The sequence below is a fragment of the Halichoerus grypus genome, chromosome X, assembly GCF_964656455.1.
Source record: "Halichoerus grypus chromosome X, mHalGry1.hap1.1, whole genome shotgun sequence".
NCBI lineage: Eukaryota > Metazoa > Chordata > Mammalia > Carnivora > Phocidae > Halichoerus > Halichoerus grypus.
Window position 1 is genome coordinate 95427770 of NC_135727.1, and position 19555 is coordinate 95447324.

Here is a 19555-nt window from a genome sequence, read left to right on the forward strand (position 1 = left end):
GTTTTGTGCTAGAAAAGATACTGTTTTATAAATGTGGAGAACCCCATAAACCTCAGGTTTTGTTATTATCGCGTTAGAAGAATCTTAGTGAGACTCAAAAAACACATTCCCAGAAAAGGAAAACAGCAACAACCAGGAATAGGGTCACAGAAGGAAGGAGACAACCGAAGAGAAACATCCATGCTACTTATAAGTCACTTATGTCAGTGATTCATCTGGGGCCATCCTCACTCAGGGTCTCAAGCACAGGGCAACCCTGTGTGTGTTGCCATAGCAACTGCCTGCGAGAATCTGGAAATTCCAGCAGCTTACAATATCAATCATCATGAGAAAAGGGGTCAGGGCAAACTGCAAAAAAATGTATATCACGGAGACCACAGAAAGAACTACAGTAGAGACGGTCTGTGGAAGTTGTTCTCAAAGTATCGGCCGTGGACCTGCAGCATCAATATCACTGGGAACTTATTAGACATGCAGTCTTGAGTTATACAAGGGTGTGAACAGAGGGAGGTGGGGATTGTAAGAGCCATGTGAAAAGAAAGTCTTCTAGAGTCTGCCCTCTGGCCCCCATGATTATTCATGTCTCTCACATGGGAAATATCTTTATCCTTGTCCAAAGGTTCCCAAGAGTCTCATGGTGTTAGAGCATCAGCTCAAAGTCCAAAATCTCATCATCTAAATCAAGTCCAAGTATGGAGGAGGCTCCTGGGTGTACTGACGCACAGCTCTGGGGCTACAATTGCTTCCCATCCGTAGGCCTGTGAAACTAAAGAGACACATTATCTGCTCCCAACATGTCCAGCATATAATGGTGAGATGAGCACAGCACAATAGCTGTAGACATTCCAATTCGAAAAGGGACAGAATGGAGAGGAAAAAGGAGTCAGTGGTCCACAGTCGTTGTGAAATCCAGCCAGGCAAATAGTGTGAGTTACTTGATTCGATTTCAGGGTAGGAATCATTCTTCACGGCTCTCAGCTCCACCCTCTTGGGCTCTTGGTTCTGTGTTAATCATCCTTCCATTTTCATGGAAGGTAGCCTGTGTTTGTCACTTAGTAGTTTTATCAGCCTGCTTCCTGCCAGTGTAATTTTGGGGATCCAACAGCCTCTCCATTTCGTACTCTCTTTGTCCTTTTCAGCTCAAGCTAGCAGTGTTTATTACGAAACAATCTTCTCAGAAACCTTCTGGGTGTTCCATGGATTTCAAAGGGGTTTACTCCATTAGACAAAAGCCACATCCACAGATTTTTTTTTTTTTTTCAAAACAATTCCTTCTCTATTTGGACCTCTTGTTGAGAGGGCATAGAAGCTTTCTAGAAAGGACTCTTTGTATGACCGAACACTCTGACTTCTTGACCTTTCTGATGTTTTAGCAAAAGCTTGTAGGGTTACACTCTTCCTAGACCCTCTTTGTCTAGACCAAGCTGTCTTAATTTTAGCATCTCTTTGCCATCTGAAAAGACTGCATTTCCAAAATCATGAAGCCCTCTTTCTTTTTTTTCTTCCCTCAATTTATTTCTCACCTCTCACATTTCACTCCAAGCAACAAGAAGAAACTAAGCAATACCATTAATACTTCACTGGCTAATCTCCTTAGCTAGATAACTGAGTTCATCACTTCTAAGATGTGCTTTGCCCATAACAGCAGGGGATCCTTTTTCTGAGCCTTCTGCCCCTACATAACAAGGATTCTCCTTCCTTCCATTTCCATTACCATATTCCTCACTTCATCTGAGGCCTCACCAACAGCATCCTCCAACTCCACACTTCTACTGCTTGAGGCAATTTAGGCTTTCTCTCTAGTGTTCCTCCAGATTCTTCCAGAGTTTATCTACTGGTAAGCTGCAAAACCATTCCCACATTTCTAGGTATTTATTACTGCAACATCCTACTACTTGTACCAAAATAAGTTAGTTTTCTATCACTGCATAATGAATTACCATGAAATCAACAGCTTAAAACAAGATTCATTTGTTATCTCAATTTCTGTAGTTCAGAAGTTATAGTATTGCTTAGTTTGGGCTTCTGTTCAGGGTCTCACGAGGGTGAAATCAAAGGATCAGCCAGGAGTCAGAGGGTTGAGTGCAGAAGAATTTGACTCCAAGCTCCCTCAGGTTACTGGAAGAACTCATTTTTTGAGGCTGTAGGATTCATGGAAGCTTGCTTCTTCAGCGCCAGTGAGAGAAAGAGACGGCTAGGAAGATAGAGTCTTATATATTGTAACATAATCATTGGGATGACATCCCTCACCTTTGCCATAATTTATTGATCAGAAGCAAGTCACAGATTTCACACACAATCCAAGGGACAGGATTATATAAGGACATGAACATAAGAAGATAGAGATTTTTGGAGTCACCCTAAAATCTGTTTGCCACACTGACCTTTTTCAAAATAAACAGAACAAACAGAATTTTTAGGGGAAGAATCCCTTCACATTAAGAACATGTGTAAATTAAAACCCAGGAGCTCATTGGTGGGTGGGAAGAGAAAAGCAATTAAGTATGGAAATAAAATGTTTTAAAGATTTTATTTATTTATTTGAGAGGGAGAGCGAGCAAGAGAGAGAGCATGAGTGGTGGGGGCGGGGAGCAGCAGAGGGAGAGGGAGAAGCAGACTGCCCGCTGAGCAGGGAGCCCGACATGGAGCTTGGTCCCAGGATGCCAGGATCATGACCTGAGCCGGAGGTAGACACTTAACTGACTGAGCCATCCTGGTGCCCCTGGAAAGACATTTTGTTTTTTAAAGTTTCACTATAGATTGCTAAGAGAGGTGTGGAGGATCCTTTGCTAATAAAGATGATGCAGAAAGAAGGGAAAGATCCTGAAGGATAAACTGGTTAAGGAAAGATATGTAGGTGAGTTAAGACTTAAAATGTACTTCAGATAGTGGATAGTATTTAGAGATGAAGAGAGCATTTCATTACGTAGTGAAGACGCGAAAACTAGTCGGAGTTGGTAACCAGCATGGAACATAGAAGGGACAGCTGGGAGACTAAAGTGATTCAGTGTTCTCTAACCGTGGCTATGCTTTAGAATCAGCTGGAAACTGGGCGCCTGGGTGGCTCAGTCGTTAAGCCTTCAGCTCAGGTCATGATCCCAGGGTCCTGGGATCGAGCCCCACATCGGGCTCCCTGCTCCGCGGGAAGCCTGCTTCTCCCTCCCACTCCCCCTGCTTGTGTTCCCTCTCGCGCTGTGTCTCTCTCTGTCAAATAAATAAAATCTTAAAAAAAAAAAAAGAATCACCTGGAAACTTTAAAAAACACTGATTTCCAGGCCAATCCCAGGTATCGCATTTCAACTGGTAGGAGGTGAAGCCCGGCAGTCAGTGTTTGATAAAAGTGCTGGAGCTGGTGGCATCTTGTCTTGAACTTGTAGCCTCTGAACTGTGAGAAAATCAGTATCTGGTGTTTAAGCCAAAAAAAACAAAAAATAAAAAATAAAAGTGCTTGAGGTAAATTTAGTGTAGAGCAGGGCTGAATGCTACAAGACTGAATAAAAGAGCATACTCCTGTGAAACGAAGCAGTGGGTCATATTATATCAAATAGGATGAACTGTAGGTTTTGCATATCACCTAGGACATAGAACAAAACACTAGTTTAGACTCACCCCAGTTCCTCATAATCATAGAACATAGATGTGTCAGACATTTCTGATGCCCATTTCAGATCCTCTTTCTCTCATCTGTTTCATTTTGTTTTCTTTTCAGCTGTTGTGGTGACGGGAAGTTTGATGAGGGCTTTCTTCGTCTGGTCCCAATCAGAGTGCCTCGCCTCCCAACTGAAACTGCTGCTTCTCTCCTTGGTACTCTGCCCTGCACCTTCATCCTGGCCTGCACAAACCAGAAGTGTAGGCTGGTTAACATCCCGTGGAGTAAACCTTTGACCAATGGGATCCAAGAACCAGTGGATAAATCTCTTCCTCTTTATCTGTGCACTGTCCCTAGTGGAGTCCTTGAGTGCTTTTTATAGTGGGGGTTGAGTGCCGCAAATCTAGCATTCTGTTGCATTTAACAACAGCGGGCTTAACAGCACCATTTTATGTTTGTTCTACTTCAGTTGTCCCACTCTCTCCCTCTCCTGCTTCCTGGAATAGTATCTCTGATAAAATACAAGCACATAAGCTTCAGGAGCCTTAGGCTCAGCTTTCTGCCAAACCCAAGTTACAAACGTAGGTACCTTGCACTAGATCATTTTGGAACTTATATTTCTATCGTAAAAATTATACTTAAAACTTTGTTTTCACATTTAAACACTTCCGACATTTTAAAACATACTACTGTGTGAGAGAAATCTTAAGTAACATACAAATCATAAGTAAATACAATTGGTAGAACGTCACAATATGTGGAGAAGACATTTTGAAAAGGGACAACAGAGGGGATGTAAAGCCAGCATGCTGCCAGTGCTAAGAAAAGCTAAGTAACCGCAAATAAAACAATTACTTACAAAAAATTACTTGTTTTTAACAGCTTTATTGAGGTATAATTGACATACAACAAACTGCACATATTTAAAGAATGCTATTTATAATTTTTGACATATGTAGATATGCATGAGACCATAATCACAATCAAAATAATAAACATCTCCATCACTCTCAAAAGGTCTCTTGTGTCACTTTGGAATAGCTCCCCCATTGCCCTCTGAGCTCTAGCCTCCCTTCCCTGGGAGTTATGATCTATTATCTGTCATTATAGATTAAATTGCATTTTCTAGAATTTTATATAAATGAATCATACAATATATATACTCTTTTTTGGTCCAGCTTCTTTAATCAGCATAATTACTTTGAGAGTCATTTATGTTGCAGTGTGTATCAATAGTTCATTTCATTTTATTGCTGAGTAGTATCCCATTGAATAACTACATCATGATTTGTTTATTCCCTCACCAGCTGATGGATATTTGGCTTATTTACAGTTGAGGGCTGTGTTTTAAAAAGTTGCTGTGGACTACCTCTACAAGTATTTGTATGGATGTATACTTCTTTTTTTCCCTTGGGTGATTGCTTAGGGTGGAATGGCTGGGTCATATGTAATAGATGGATATTTCACATTTTAAGAAACTGCCACAATGTTTTCCAGTGTGATTATACCATTTTACATTCCCACCAGAAGCATATGAGTATTCCAGTTCCTCCGGATCCTTACCAGCATTTGGTATGGTTGATCTTTTCAATTTGAGTCATTCAAATAAGTATGTAGTAGTATCTGATTGCTGTTTTAATTTGCCCTTCCCTAATGACTGATGAAGTTGAGCATCTTCTCATGTGCTTATTTATTGTCACCTATTTTATTTATTTATTTTTCATTTATTTTTTATTTTTTTATTATGTTATGTTAATCACCATACATTACATCATTAGTTTTTTATTACTGCCACCTATTTTACAGAAGAGTTTGTGAAGAATTGGTATTATTTCTTCATAACATGTTAGAATTCTCCAGTGAAGCCATCTAGGCCTGAGGATTTCTTTTGAGAAGGTTTTTAACTATTTATTTATTTATTTAGAGAGACTGAGAACGGGGGAAGAGACAGAGGCTGAGGGAGAGAGAATCTCAAGCAGACTCCACGCTGAGCATGGAGCCCAATGCAGGGTTCGATCTTGTGACCCTGAGATCATGACCTGAGCCGAAATCAAGAGTCAGTTGCTCAACCGACTGAGCCACACTCCACTACATATTTAATATTTATTTATTTTTAAGATTTTATTTATTTATTTGAGAGACAGAGAGTAAGAGAGAGAGAGCACAAGTGGGGGGGGCTGGGGAGAGGCAGAGAGAGAAGGAGAAGCAGGCTCTCTGCTGAGCAGGGAGCCCAAGGCGGGTCTCCATCCCAGGACTCCAGGATCATGACCTGAGCCAAAGGTAGATGCTTAATTGACTGAGCCACCCAGGTGCCCCTACATATTTAATTTTTAAAGTAGATATATAACTATTCAGATTATCTATTTCTTCTTGAGAGAGTTTGGTAGCTTGTGTCTTTCAAAGAATTTGTCCATTTTATCTGTTATCAAATTGATTGGCATAAAGTCATTTGTAGTACACCATTTTTATCTTTTTTATATCCATAGAATCTGTAGTGATGTCGTCTCTCATTCCTAATGTTGGTAATTTGTGTTCTTTCTCTCTCTCTCTCTCTGCTGATTAGTCTGGCAAGAGTTCTATCAATGTTATTGATTTTCTCCAGGAACCAATTTATGGTTTTATAATTTTTTCTATTGTTTTTATCCTGTCTAGTCCATTGATTTCTGCTCTAAACTTTCTTTTTTATTTTTACTTTTCCCAATTATTTTTTTAGTTTCTTTTTTTTTTCCAAGTTTTTAATTTAAATTCCAGTTAGTTAACATACAGTGTAATATTAGTTTCAGCTGTACAATTTAGTGATTGAACACTTCCATACAACACCCGGTGCTCATCGCGACAAATGCGCTCCTTAATCCCCATCACCTACTTCATCCATCTCCCCCCACCCACCTCCCCTCTGGTAACCATCGGTTTGTTCTCTATAGTTAAAAGTCTGTTTCTTCATTTGTCTCTTTTTTTCCTTGTTCATTTGTTTCTTAAATTCCACAGGTGAGTGAAATCACATGGTATTTGTCTTTCTCTGACTGACTGATTTCGCTTAACATCATACTCTAAAACTATGGAACACTTCATGAATTTGTGTGCCATCCCTGTGCAGGGGCCATGCTAATCTTCTCTGTATCATTCCAATTATAGTATATGTGCTGCTAAAGCAGGCACTCTTTTTCCAGTTTCTTAAGGTTGACACTGAGGTCATTGATTTGAGACCTTTCTCCTTTTCTAATATAGGTGTTTAGTGTTACAATTTTTCTTTAAATATTGTGTAGTGACATCCCACAAAAAGCTGCATTTTAATTTTTATTTGGTTCAAAATACTTTTTAATTTCTCTATTTCTTTTTTGACCCATGAGTTTTTTAGAAGAGGACTATTTAATTTCCAAATATTTGGGGATTTTCTGGAGATTTTCCTATTATTAATTTCTAATTTAATTCCATTGTTGTCAGACAAGATGCTTTGTAGGTCTGAACACTTTAAATTTATTGAGAGAACTGTTTTAGGGCTCAGCATATGCTCACCTTAGTAAATGTTCCATGTGCCCTTGACAAAAATTGCTGTCTTTGGGTGGCATGTTCTAGCTAAACATCAATTTGGTCACTTTGGTTAGCATTGTTGTTAGGCTTTTTTCCATCCTTAGTGATTTTCTGTCTACTTGTTCATCAATTATTGAGAGGGGGATATTGAAATCTTTTACTGTATTGGTGGATTTATCTAGCTCTTCTTGACATTCTATCAGTTTTGTTTCATGTATTTTGAAACTCTGTTACTAGGTGCATAAATATTTTAGAGTTTTATGTACTCTTGATAAAGTGATCCTTTATCATTGTGAAATTGTGTTCTTTATCCATGGCAATATTCTTTGTTCTGAAATCTACTTTGTCTGATATTAATATTGCCACTAAAGCTTTCTTCTTTTTTTAATATTTATTTATTTATTTGACACAGAGAGAGAGAGCACGCACAAGCAGGGGGAGCAGGAGAGGGAAAAGAAGGCTCCCCGCTGAGCAGGGAGCCTGACACGGGGCTGGATCCCATGATCCTGGGATCATGACCTGAGCCAAAGGCAGACGCTTAACCAGCTAAGCCACCCAGGTGCCCCTAAAGCTTTCTTCTTATTAGTGTTAGGATGATATGTATTTTTCTATCTGTCAAAGCTGTTTGTGTATTTATAGTTGAAGTATTTTCTTGTAGGCAGCATATAATCAAATCATACTTTTTATTTTTTTAAATTTTTATTTATTTATTCATTTGTTATTTAAATTCATATAATTAACATATAATGTATTATTGGTTTCAGAGGTAGAGGTCTGTGATTTATCAGTCTTATATAGTACCCAGTGCTCATTACATAAAAATATGGAACACTTCACGAATTTGCATGTCATCCTTGTGCAGGGGCATGCTAATCTTCTCTGTATCATTCCAATTTTAGTATATATGCTGCCGAAGCGAGCACCAAATTTTACTTTTTAAATCAAATCTGATACCTCTACCTTTTAACTGGGACATTGAGACTATTTACACTTAATATGATTATTGGTACAATTAGGTTTAAATTTATCTACCTGCTATTTTATTTCTATTTGTTCTGTTTGGTCTGTGTTCTCCTGTTCCCCATTTTCTGCCTTCTTTTGGATTAATTGAATATTTTTATGATTCCATTTTCTTTCCTGAGTTGACTTAACTCTTTGTTTTCTTATCTTAGTGGTTGCTTTAGAGTTTATAGTATACAACTTTAACTTATCACAGTTTACCTTAAAATGATACACCACTTCATATATAGTATAAGAACTTAATAATAGTATATTTCTTGCCTCCCAACTTCTGTATCGTTGTCATACAATTTACTTTTATAGAAGTTATAAACACCAAACTACATTGTTATTATTTTAAACAGTCCATTGTGACTTAAAAATCATTAAATGACAAGATAAATATAAATTTACCCATGTAGTTACAATTTCCAGGTCTCTTTATTTCTTTATATAGATTTATTTTTTTTGAGAGAGGATTTTCTCCTCCCAGTTTTTTTTAAAGTTTTATTTATCTAAGTAATCTCTACACCCAATGTAGGGCTCGAACGCACAACCCCAAGATCAAGAGTCACATGCTCTACTGACTGAGCCAGCCAGGAGCCCCTCTTTATATAGATTTCTATTGCCATCTGCTATGATTTACCTTCTGCCAGAATGATTTCCTTTAACATTTCTTATAGTGCATGTGTACTGATGATAAATTCTCACAGCCTTTGCATCTGAAAGATTTCTATTTTGCCTTCATTTTTGAAAGATACTTTCACTGGATATAGAATTCTATATTGACCTTTTTTACTTCTAGTAAAATGTTGCTTCATTGTCTTCTCACTTGATTGTTTCCCACAAGAAATTTGCTGTCATCTTTATTTTTGCTCCTCTGTAGGTAACCAATTTTTTTCTCATTGTTTTTAAGATTTGCTCTTTATCATTGTTTTTGCAAATTTATTGTCATGTGCTTTGCAGTAGTTGCTTTAATCTTTCTTGTATTTGGGGTATGCTAAGTTTCTTGAATCTCTGGGTCTATATTTTTCATAAAATTTGGATTCGGAGGCCATTATTTTTTCAAATTTTCTTTACTTCCCCGCTTCCCTTTCATGAACTTCAATTACATGTAGATTAGTACACTTGCTGTTGCTCACAACTCATGGGTGCTCTTTTTACTTTTAAAAATTTGTTCTGTGTGTGTTTTATTTTGCATAGTTCCTTTTGCTATGTCTTTGAGTTTGCGGATAGTTTCTTCTACAATGACTAATCTGCCATTAATCTTATCCAGTGTATTTTGCATCTCTGACATTGCAGTTTTTATTTCTAGAATTTTGATTTGGTCTTCTGTCATATATTCCATATCTCTACTTAACTTTTCAAACATATGAAAGATAGTTATCTTTTAAATTTTTTTAAGATTTTATTTATTTAATTGTCAGAGAGAGAGAGCACAAGCAGGGGGAGCAGCAGACAGAGGGAGAAGCAGGCTCCCCGCTGAGCAAGGAGCCCAATGTGGGACTCAGTCCCAGGACACTGGGATCATGACCTGAGCCGAAGGCAGAAGGTTAACTGACTGAGCTACCCAGGCATCCTGAAAGACAGTTATAAAAACAGTTTTAATGTCATTGTTTACTTATTCTAATCTGTTTCCCTGTTCTGGGTCAGTTTTGATTGTGTGATTATTTTTTGTCATTATAGGTCATGTTTTCCTGCTTTTTTCAAGCCTGGTAATTTTTGATTAAATGCCAGATATTCTGAGTTTTGCTTTTAAAATGTATTAGGTGGGACTGGAATAGTGTTGTCTAGTGCTGATTATCCCTTACTTCTGAGGTAAAACCCTTCTGTGTGCTCTGACTGATGCTTCATGAATCATGAGGTTTTCCAGTCTAGCTACTGGGATTACTCCCAACTCACTGTGAGCACCAGGCACTATTACTTATAATCTTTTTGGGTGGTTCTTTCCCCAGCCTTAGGATGTTTCATACTTGCAGGCACTGATCAATACTCTGCTAAATATTCAAGAGTGATCCCCCTGCAAATCACCAGTTTTCTCTGTGTGAACCTATCTAGTCTCTGATACTCTGTCTTGCAAACTCTAGCCATATTCTTCTTTCCAGACTCTCATGCACATCTCCTTAGCTCAGGGAGTCCTTCTGACTCTGCCTCTGTTCCCCTTCTCTGCACTTCAGCCTGTGAATTCTTCCAAATCAATAAACTAGGCTAATCATTGGACTTACTTCGTTTTTCATTTCTCAGGAATCACCATCTTTTGCCACATGATATGCAGTGTCTTAAAAATCATTGTTTCTTAGGTTTTGTCCAATTTGGGGTTGTTTTTGTTGGGTGGGTGATCTGGTGCCTCTTACTCCATTTTAGCTGGAAGTGGAATTCCAACTATTTGTTGCTAACCACATTGATTGTTTGCCTGTCAGAAAGTGATAGTTTGAGCATTTTACATCTCAAAACAATTTATTGTACTTTACATGTTGGTATTTAACTGTGTTTTAGTTATGTTTTAAGAAATCCGTGAGCTGCTTTTGGTTGACATTTGACCCATTTTTTTCTCATTTAAAGTAATGGAAACTAAGGGGTGCCTTGGTGGCTTGGTCAGTTAAGCATCTGCCTTCAGCTCAGGCCATGATCTCAGGGTCCTGGGATGGAGCCCCATGTTGGGCTCCCTGCTTGGCAGGGAGTCTGCTTCTCCCTCTGCCCCTCTCCCCTGCTCATGCTCTTTCTCTCTCACTCAAATAAATAAAAATCTTTAAGAAAAATAATGGGAACTAGGTTTCCAGTTAGCATTTTTATGTAGTATGTCTTATTTTCTGTAGTGGATTATTGATGTTAATTGGGAAATGCCTATAAATATTAGACTTTTAGGCTTAGGCTTTTTTCTCTCGCATGAAAATTCTCCTGGAAGTAGCCTGTCTAGAGCTGTCATGGCAGTTCCATGAAGTTTTCAGAGACAAGTGCCTTCTGTCTTTCTGCTCCTTAATGCATGAATTTCATCTCCTCAGAATTACCAGATGGAGCATTAGTCATCAGGTGCACATTCTAACTCCTCCTAGCTAAGTCAGCCCTCTTTTAATAGATTTTTCTAAGGGCCTATCCCTTGCTTTTCTCTTACTGTGATGGGTAGGCCAACCATATCTTCAAGAAACTGCTTACAAATGTAGTCTTTTAAGGGGTGTCTGGCTGACTCTGTTGGTAGAGCATGTGACTCTTGATCTCAGGGCTGTGAGTTCGAGCCCCATGTTGGGTATAGAGATTACTTAAAAATAAATAAATAAATAAATAAATAAATAAAACAAATACAGTCTTTTCATTAGGCATCTTGTTGCCCTGAATAAAAGTAGAGTTCTGTTGTTAAGCCATAAAGAGAAAAGGGACATGGAGAAGCTATTAGGAGTGTCTACACATTTGACTATGGACATTAATGACAGGCTAGGTATTGTGAATGTATTTTGAACATGGACATGACATAAGGTTTTTATTTTATTTTATTTTATTTTTAAAGATTTTATTTATTTATTTGACAGATAGATAGAGAGCACAAGTAGGCAGAGCGGCAGGCAGAGGGAGAGGGAGAAGCAGACTCCCCGCTGAGCAGGGAGCCTGATGCGGGGCTCGATCCCAGGACTCTGGGATCATGACCTGAGCTGAAAGCAGACGCTTAACCGACTGAGCCACTCAGGCGCCCCATGACATAAGGTTTAAAGAAGATCTTTCTGGAAGTGTAAGGCAATAGATTGTAGAATGGGAGAGGCTGGTGACAGTCTCCTATTTGGTATCTCCATGACAAATATCCAGGAAGGCAACACTGACGGTCAGCAATGGAAAAGATAAAGGAAACACTCCAAAATACTTATATAAGGAAGAAACCTTAGAAAGCACTTGGTGGTAGATGGGTTGTAAATGGAATGTGCAGAAAAGGGAGTGTGTAGCAAAGAATGACAAAATTATGAAAGGAGTGTAGGAAAACTCATGAAAGCCACTAATCTGTACATCTGGCAAGTTCAGCCCTGCCCAGGACTTAAGACAATGATGTCTGCATAATGCATTGAAGACTCTCTTTTGGCAACAGGGGTGTTGAAATAGTTTGGCACTAACACATCTGGTGTCTGCAGTGATCTCACATGGGCAAAGTACAGCTTGTTATATAGAGTAACCCCCATCAAAGATGGCCAGCTCACTGATATCATGAATGTCCAAGCCTTTGTTTCCATGTCCCTGCAGGAGTTCCTTCTAGGACAAAGAGCTAACCCTAAACCCCAGTCCTAAAGTCCTTAGAGCCTGCCAGCTTCTGTACACAAAGCCAGTTCTATCTTTTGTCATATCAAAGATAGAATAAGAAAATAATAAACACATGGTAGTAAAAGAGTAAATAATCTGGCATCAGACAGGTCAGGACAGAATTATTGTTCAATATTTTGTTAGTTGGGTGACCTTAGACAGGTTACTCTTTGTCTCTGAGCCACATTTACTGATCTGAAAAAGGAGAATTATTATAATACCTGACCTATATAATTTTTTGTGAGACTTAGTCGTGTTTGTCAAAGAACATGGCAGTTGGAGAGCTCAGGTTCTGGCCTTGGCTCAGTCCATTTACGTGATGTGTCAATTTTGAAGTCACCCCTTTAGGTCTTGATTTCCTTATCTGTCCTTTTACAGAGCTTCAAAATCAGTTTTTGGCAGATAGTGTCTGCTCAATAAATATTTGTTAAAAAAATTCTGTTGTCTATAAAAAGGTTTCATTTAGATTAGCATTTTCCAAAGTATGTGTCATGAGATGCTGATAAATTGATAATGTGTATTTTAAATGCTTGTGCTTGAGATGATGCAGCAGGAAAACCCAAGAAGACAGTGTAATTGATGACATTCACGAAGCCACCATATCTATTTTTTTTCTAGCTCTAAATTTAATGTTATCTGAAATAAAAACAAACCCCCTATGTTTGATAAGTTATTCTTATTTGGGTGTCTATTATTGCAGCCAAACTGAATTCTTGACTGATCCAAACTACTAATATTTACCCAATAGTATTTTATAGAAAAAGCCACTATTCCCCCTCAACCCCCATTCATTCAGTTTTTTCAATTTTCAATCAATTCATCAATGAAAACATCCTCAGACACTTATTATGTGTGCTGTGTGCTAAGTGCCAGAAAAAAGAAGTACAAATCCCAGTTCTTGCCACTGCAGTCTATTTGAATATCGGTGGACATTGACTTAGCTAAATCATAATTAGATATTAGTTGATGGCCTTAAATTGGGCAGCAATTTTTCTGAAGGCAGGGACTCATCAACCTGTGGGCTTGTCCTTGTCCCTGACGTGGAGTATAATGGGAGCATGAGACATGCTTGCTCCACAGATGGTTTAATTTGTACACCTTGTAGCCCAGTTGCTCAACCAATTGGCTTCCTTATTGAAATGACAGCTAATTTAAAAGAATAAATAGCTATTTAATAGAATGGAAAACTATTAAACTCAGAGCCTTCTAATAAAGACTGATTCTTATGAAAGTCTTATGAAGTGTTAATTGCTGGCTCCTGAGAAAAGGGAAGAATGAAAAATTGCTTGTTACCTCACTGCGAACTCGGACTCTACTCTGAATAATACTGACAGTTCTAATAATAATAAAAATGATGCTGTTGCTTCTTTATCTTTCATCAGTACTTTGTGGCTTAGAAACCATGTAAATTTGGAGAAGTAATTGAGTATAAAGGAAAGATTTTGTTAGATCTGGATTCAAATCCAACCTCTACTGTCTATGCTTTCAATTCTATCATCTGAAAAATGGGAATAATAATACATATTATAAATGTTAGGGACTAAATTTAAGAGCACCCTAAAAAATTGAAAGCAAGGAAAACAAAATCATGTCTGAGAACTAACCTTAAACATCAACCCCATGACTCATTGCCCAGTACCCCTAAAAATACAAAATGGCTGTAAGACCAGGTAGCAAATGCAATCAAAATAGAAGCTGCAGTTAGCCATAGAAACATATCAGAACATGACAAACACAATTGTCCAGATATTGGGAAAGGGAGACAGAGTGTAAGCCAACAAATTTTGGGTGTTTCGTGTCCAACAGGATAAACTGCTCCTAACATAGAAACGAAGGTAAAGTAGATTGAAAGCTCCTCCCATCAAAGGGTAGAGTTCCTCCCCCTTGAATCTGGGTTTATCCACATGACTTGCTTTGGCCAATGGGTCGTTGACAAATATGGCACAAGCAGAGGTTTGAATAGTGCTTACATAGTGAGGCTTGCCTTCTCCTGCTGCTGCTAACTCTTTTCCCATCATGTAAACAAGCCTGGGCTAACCTCCTGGAGGATGAGAACATACCTGTAGAGAGGCCTCTGCTGTTCAGCCAACTCAACCATCACAATTGAGGCCCTGTACATATGAGTGAGACCATCCTAGACCATCTAGCTCCAAACAAGTTACCAGCTCAGGAGAACCACAGAACCACAGCTAACCCACAGAATTATGACAAATAATCATTTATTGTTTTAAGTCACTGAGTTTTGGGGTAGTTTGTTATGCAGCATTAGACACCAGAGACTTCTTAGCTTTCAGTATTCCAGTCCCAGGGGAGAGGTCATTCCTTCCATATGTATGTATATGGATGTATCAGACAATTTTACACTGACATCATCAATGACTCCATTCTCCTGACTTCCCTTACTCTGAGACCATGCTCACCAACAAATGTCTACTCATGACCTGGCCTGCCACATAGTTTGCTTACAGTGGGCAATGGACCAACCACATGAACACCCAAGGATTCCTAGCCCCTGGCAAGGTAATTATTTATGATAAATTAATGAAGTGGCTTCTGACCAAGGTTTGGCTTAAGGAGCAGATATTCTGTATCTCTAAACATTCACTCTCCATTCTTCTCTACCCTGCTCTTTACTCCAGAAATTTGATCTGTATAGATTGCCTCAAGGAACAACTTTGCCTTGTGGCTTCTTACTGGGCTTCACCAATGGGAAACTCTACCTGAAGACTGGAGAGAAGGAGAGCAATTTCAGAGGACTGATCCTTAGAGTCCCACCCTCTAAGGTTGGTTTGGCTAAGCTGAGTCCCTGGACTGAAGATTGCAGCTCCTGTGAAGATGACCCCTTCTCTGCAACTCTCTCTTTGAAACCAACCCTTCCCCTCATCTTTTCAGGCCTAGAGGTAAAAACGGAGCAATTTTTACTAGGCTCCAGTTCTGCACTATCCTCTGTGGTTTCCTTACTCCTGCCCACACTTTTGTAAATAACTCTTTTATTAAACCCTTTCCCAATTATCCTGATTTCAGCATGCCATCTGTCTCCTGTTGACCCCTGACTGATACATATGTTAAGCATGTGGGTTTGAGTATCTGGTTTGTCTGATGGTGATTTCTCCTTGGCTTATGATTTACCTCTGAGAGATGGCTCCACATTCACTGAGCCAATATAGTCAAGTTTTTAGGCCCGTGAGCCTGAGAGTCAGGCTGAAATTCACAAAGGTAACAAATCCCTCTAGGAGCCAGCCAGCTGGCCTTGTCCCTTCTGGAGTGGAGAACAAGAACTGTACTTTTCTATATTTCCACAATACCCACTTTTCAGAGTTGCTATTAGGATTAGATAAACTACATGCAAATTGCTTTGTACCCTTGTACCTGCCATTTTTAAAATTCTCAACGTATTAAGAATTGCTGTTGTTTTGTTTAATGTTCTTTTACTGTATAATATGGTCTTTACCAATTAAATGATGTGTAATATTTTTCTTGGACTCCTTTTTTGGATGTTTTTATTAATGTGGCACATTGAGATTATGGGGGCTGGGATAAAAAAAGAGAGAGAGAACATAGGTGAAGCATGATTTACACATGGTGCACAAAGCTTCTAAAGCCTTATGACAAACCACCAAGTGGAAAGGATTTTGATTTAGCAGTTGTCACGTGAACACATTCAGTGAGTCAAACGTGAAGCCAAAATGGCACTCTAAGTAAAACAAATAGTTTTGCCAGTTCATTGTAAGTAAGCATTCATGAAGCACTTGATTTGCTTTTACTGGGAAAGTTAATATAAGACAGTCGGGGGGATGGCAGGTGGATCCCCTCTGGGACATGGCATGGTGGCAAGACGTGTCGGTTCCCTTGTTACTTACTAAGAAGTAAGGAAATTCAAGTAAAAAGACTCTCCAGCATTGCCTCGTTTTCAGAAAAAGCCAGCATCCTGGGTGCCCAGTAGGGAGGCCAAGTCAAGAGGGCCCTGGTAACGTCACTCACATCTCTTTCCATTATGAGTTCAGGCTAGCCTCTGCATTGTCGGGTCCCACCTCTCTTTCTCTCCAGACAGCAAATATTGTCTTACTCACCTACACACATGCAGACACCCCCCCACCAGGTGTAGAGAGCCATTCAAAATCAATCTTAATCATTTTTATTCTCTACAAATGTCATTCTTCTCTGATGGATGCTTTTGCTGAGAATTGCTGGTTTATTTTAGATGATTTGTTTGGGGGCCTCAATTTCATGTCCTTATCATTCAAAATAGGAGGTGACTTCGGAGGAGCTCTAAGGCAGCTCAGGAAAAGGCAGCCAAGTAGCCATCGCGCATGGGCAAAGAGTGAGCAGAAGTTGTCATGAAAATGGGAGTATGATTTGCATAGGGCCACAAGGTGAACATTGATTGGAAGTGTTCCTGTGGAATGGCCAATGGACAGGACATAGGAACAGACAGTAAATCATAAGGTGGAGGGTGACATGTAAGATGGAGTGTGAGCCTGGGGGAAGTAAATAAAGGAATAGCATCTCAAGGTCATAAGAACCTTAACAGTCAGGGAGATGTAGAATAGAAACTTGATTCATAAATTCTGAGACAAGACATAACTACTTGAAGTTGAAATCAGGTGGGCACTGGTCAAAAATAAATTAAGAGGAAGCTAATTCAGATGTGCAGTTAAAAATTGCCCATATTGATAGGCAAGAGATTTTAACAATAATGGTAATTAAAAAAAAAATCACCAGATTATATCCTAGTTGGAAATGTCTAAAAGACATTTGACTGGAGGCTGTGTTAACCGGGGCTGGAGAAAATATGAAAAAAAGACTATCAGAATTCATATAGACTTATCCAGCTTATATCACTTAATTGGCAACCTACCAGAAGGATCTTTGTTTGGGGAATAAGATAAGGGGATTCAGCCCTGGGTAGGTAAAATAACTTTAACTAGCTCTCTTGGGTGTCTCTTGAGCCTGAAAAGTACGAGCTCACTCTAGAGTTCAGTGTCACAGTTAAGAAGTGAATCCCCCCCATGTCTTTTCTGGACGGTATTAACAACAGGATGGTTCAGCCATTTAAAGAGCAGGGCTCCTTTTCAAATTAAAAATATGGGCTGCTGTTCTCTCTCTGTGGTTACTCTTACTTCTGACATTCGGAGCAGCAGTCCCAAAGCTTTGGGTGGGCCAAATGCTGACTCGGGGAAAGAAAAGGAGAGCACAGGGCCAGCTGTCCCAGCGGCAGAAAGCCCTGCAGAGTAGGAAGGCCTTTGTCATCCTTGTCCTGTGTAATTTGACGAAACCTACTTGAATAAGAAAGAACTGGAGGCGTTAGAGAAACTCTGTACTCTTAAGTGAACAATAATCATAGCTCAAAAAACGAAAAAAAGGAAAAAGGGAAAAAAGTAAGAGGGAAGAAAATGAAGCTGCATTTTTTTTTCCCTCTGCTGAGAATGTCTAAGGTTTCAGTAATGAAACTTGGATCCTTTCTCACTAGATGAGGTTCTGACTTGCTGGCAAAAGGCCTGTGTAGAAATATCATATCATTAATAATGCCTTGAAGGGAAATGTGCTTTGAGGTGTTTTATTTTTTTAATCACTTAATGTGGCTTTTAAATTATTATTTATTTATGCTCGCATCGTTGCAGACTGATTTTAGGGGGACTGCTGTAGACACACAATGAATAAGAGGCAACTAGGAAAATCAGGGTAAAGGAAAAATTCAAGTAGTTAATATAAGACAGAGCCAGGGGTAATATTGGTACCCGAAATATGCATTCTAAATCCTCATCGCTCCACTAAGAACCTGAGATGTGAGGGACAAAACCAGGTACATGATTTACAACGTCCGTAAGATAAAAATCAACCCTGATGCCCAGGAGAGCCAGAGCGCAATGTCTCCCTTGGGTCCTCATATATAGGAGCATAATGGACAACTTCCTCAACAGCATCCCTAAAGTAAATACAAAAACCAGCTTTGTAGGGCAGTATCTTATGCTTCCCTTGGTGCTACCATATAAACCTTATCCTGGAAGAGCAATCCAGTGTGGGAATCTACACACCTCTCTGATGGTCTGGCTTGCGTCTGGCGAGTCTACTAGCACGCGCAAAAAATAGGTGGATACACTTGCCTATCACTTATTCAATCAATCACCCACAAGTATTTGAATTTTCGCCCGAGCTTGCGAGAAGCACTGAGTTCAAGCTGATGTCCCAGACAAAAGGTTGGAGAGGAACTGCTCTGTATTGCCAGCTTTGCCAATCTAGGAAAATAAGGATGATTTCTTTTTTTTTTTAAGATTGTATTTATTGATTTGAGAGAGACAGAGAGAGCAGGAACCAGGGAGAGAGGCAGAGGGAGAGGGAGAAGCAGACTCCTTGCTGAGCAGGGAGCCCGACGTGGGGCTCGGTCCCAGGACTCCAAGATCATGACCTGAGCCAAAGGCAGACGCTTAACTGACTGAGCCATCCAGGCGCCCTGAAAATAAGGATGATTTCTTGTGAATGTTGAGGACATCCAACTCCTGGGGCAGTTTCCCTTTATGTGTGTAAGAAGCTGCCCTCTCAGTCACTCCAGAAGAGGCCTGAATTCTAGAGCAGTCTGTGGAGGGGCTCCCAGTTTGAGGATCATCTAGGTCCTACTGCACCCACAGCTTATACAATTCGGAGAGTCACTTTAGGAGATGAACACAAAAATCAACGACAAAAGTTGATTTTTACTTAGAATAAGAAAACACCCAAAAAATGCAACTTTTAGAAAAATTTATCAGGTATTACAAGAATCTCTAAAAATTAGTATCGTTTGTGAATTAACTGCCTGACCCACCTCAATAACAGAGCGTTCCTAATTTGGGACCACAAATTGCAGGATCTTGTATAAAAATTGTTTTCTATATAGAGAATAGAAAGATCATTCAGTCTTCCTTTTAGCATGGATGATGGACATTTGTTTCTTCTTATTGACAGTTTAGGAAAAATAACCTGTTATGGATAGCAGCATGCACATTTTTAGAATTGTTTTTAATTTTAGGGAAACTTCTGTCAAATTTCTGTGACAGACATGCGGTGATATTGAGAATAATTTTTCACAGATCAGTTTCAGGCTCCTTACATTTGTCTTTCCGCCACTGCCTAGCTACAAACTTCTTTTTTTTTTTTAAGTTTTTATTTAAATTCCAGTTAGTT

General features: G+C 39.2%; 1 long non-coding RNA gene and 2 other non-coding genes across 4 annotated transcripts in view; 1 reads left to right on the forward strand and 2 right to left on the reverse strand.

Annotated features, from left to right (window-relative positions):
- Nucleotides 1-4476, forward strand: part of LOC118519876 (uncharacterized) — a 66377-nt gene extending 61901 nt beyond the window's left edge. For both annotated transcript variants that reach the window (XR_013444605.1, XR_013444606.1), the window contains exon 4: nt 3710-4476. This is a non-coding gene — a long non-coding RNA (uncharacterized LOC118519876). The remainder of the gene's footprint in view (nt 1-3709) is intronic.
- Nucleotides 4477-6641: 2165 nt separating this feature from the next.
- Nucleotides 6642-6748, reverse strand: LOC118519878 (U6 spliceosomal RNA). Its single transcript, XR_004909379.1, has one exon. It is a non-coding gene; the product is annotated as a U6 spliceosomal RNA (small nuclear RNA).
- A 1189-nt stretch (nt 6749-7937) lies between these two features.
- On the reverse strand, nt 7938-8043 carry LOC118519877 (U6 spliceosomal RNA). The gene has a single exon (XR_004909378.1). It is a non-coding gene; the product is annotated as a U6 spliceosomal RNA (small nuclear RNA).
- Between the last annotated feature and the right edge of the window lie 11512 nt (nt 8044-19555).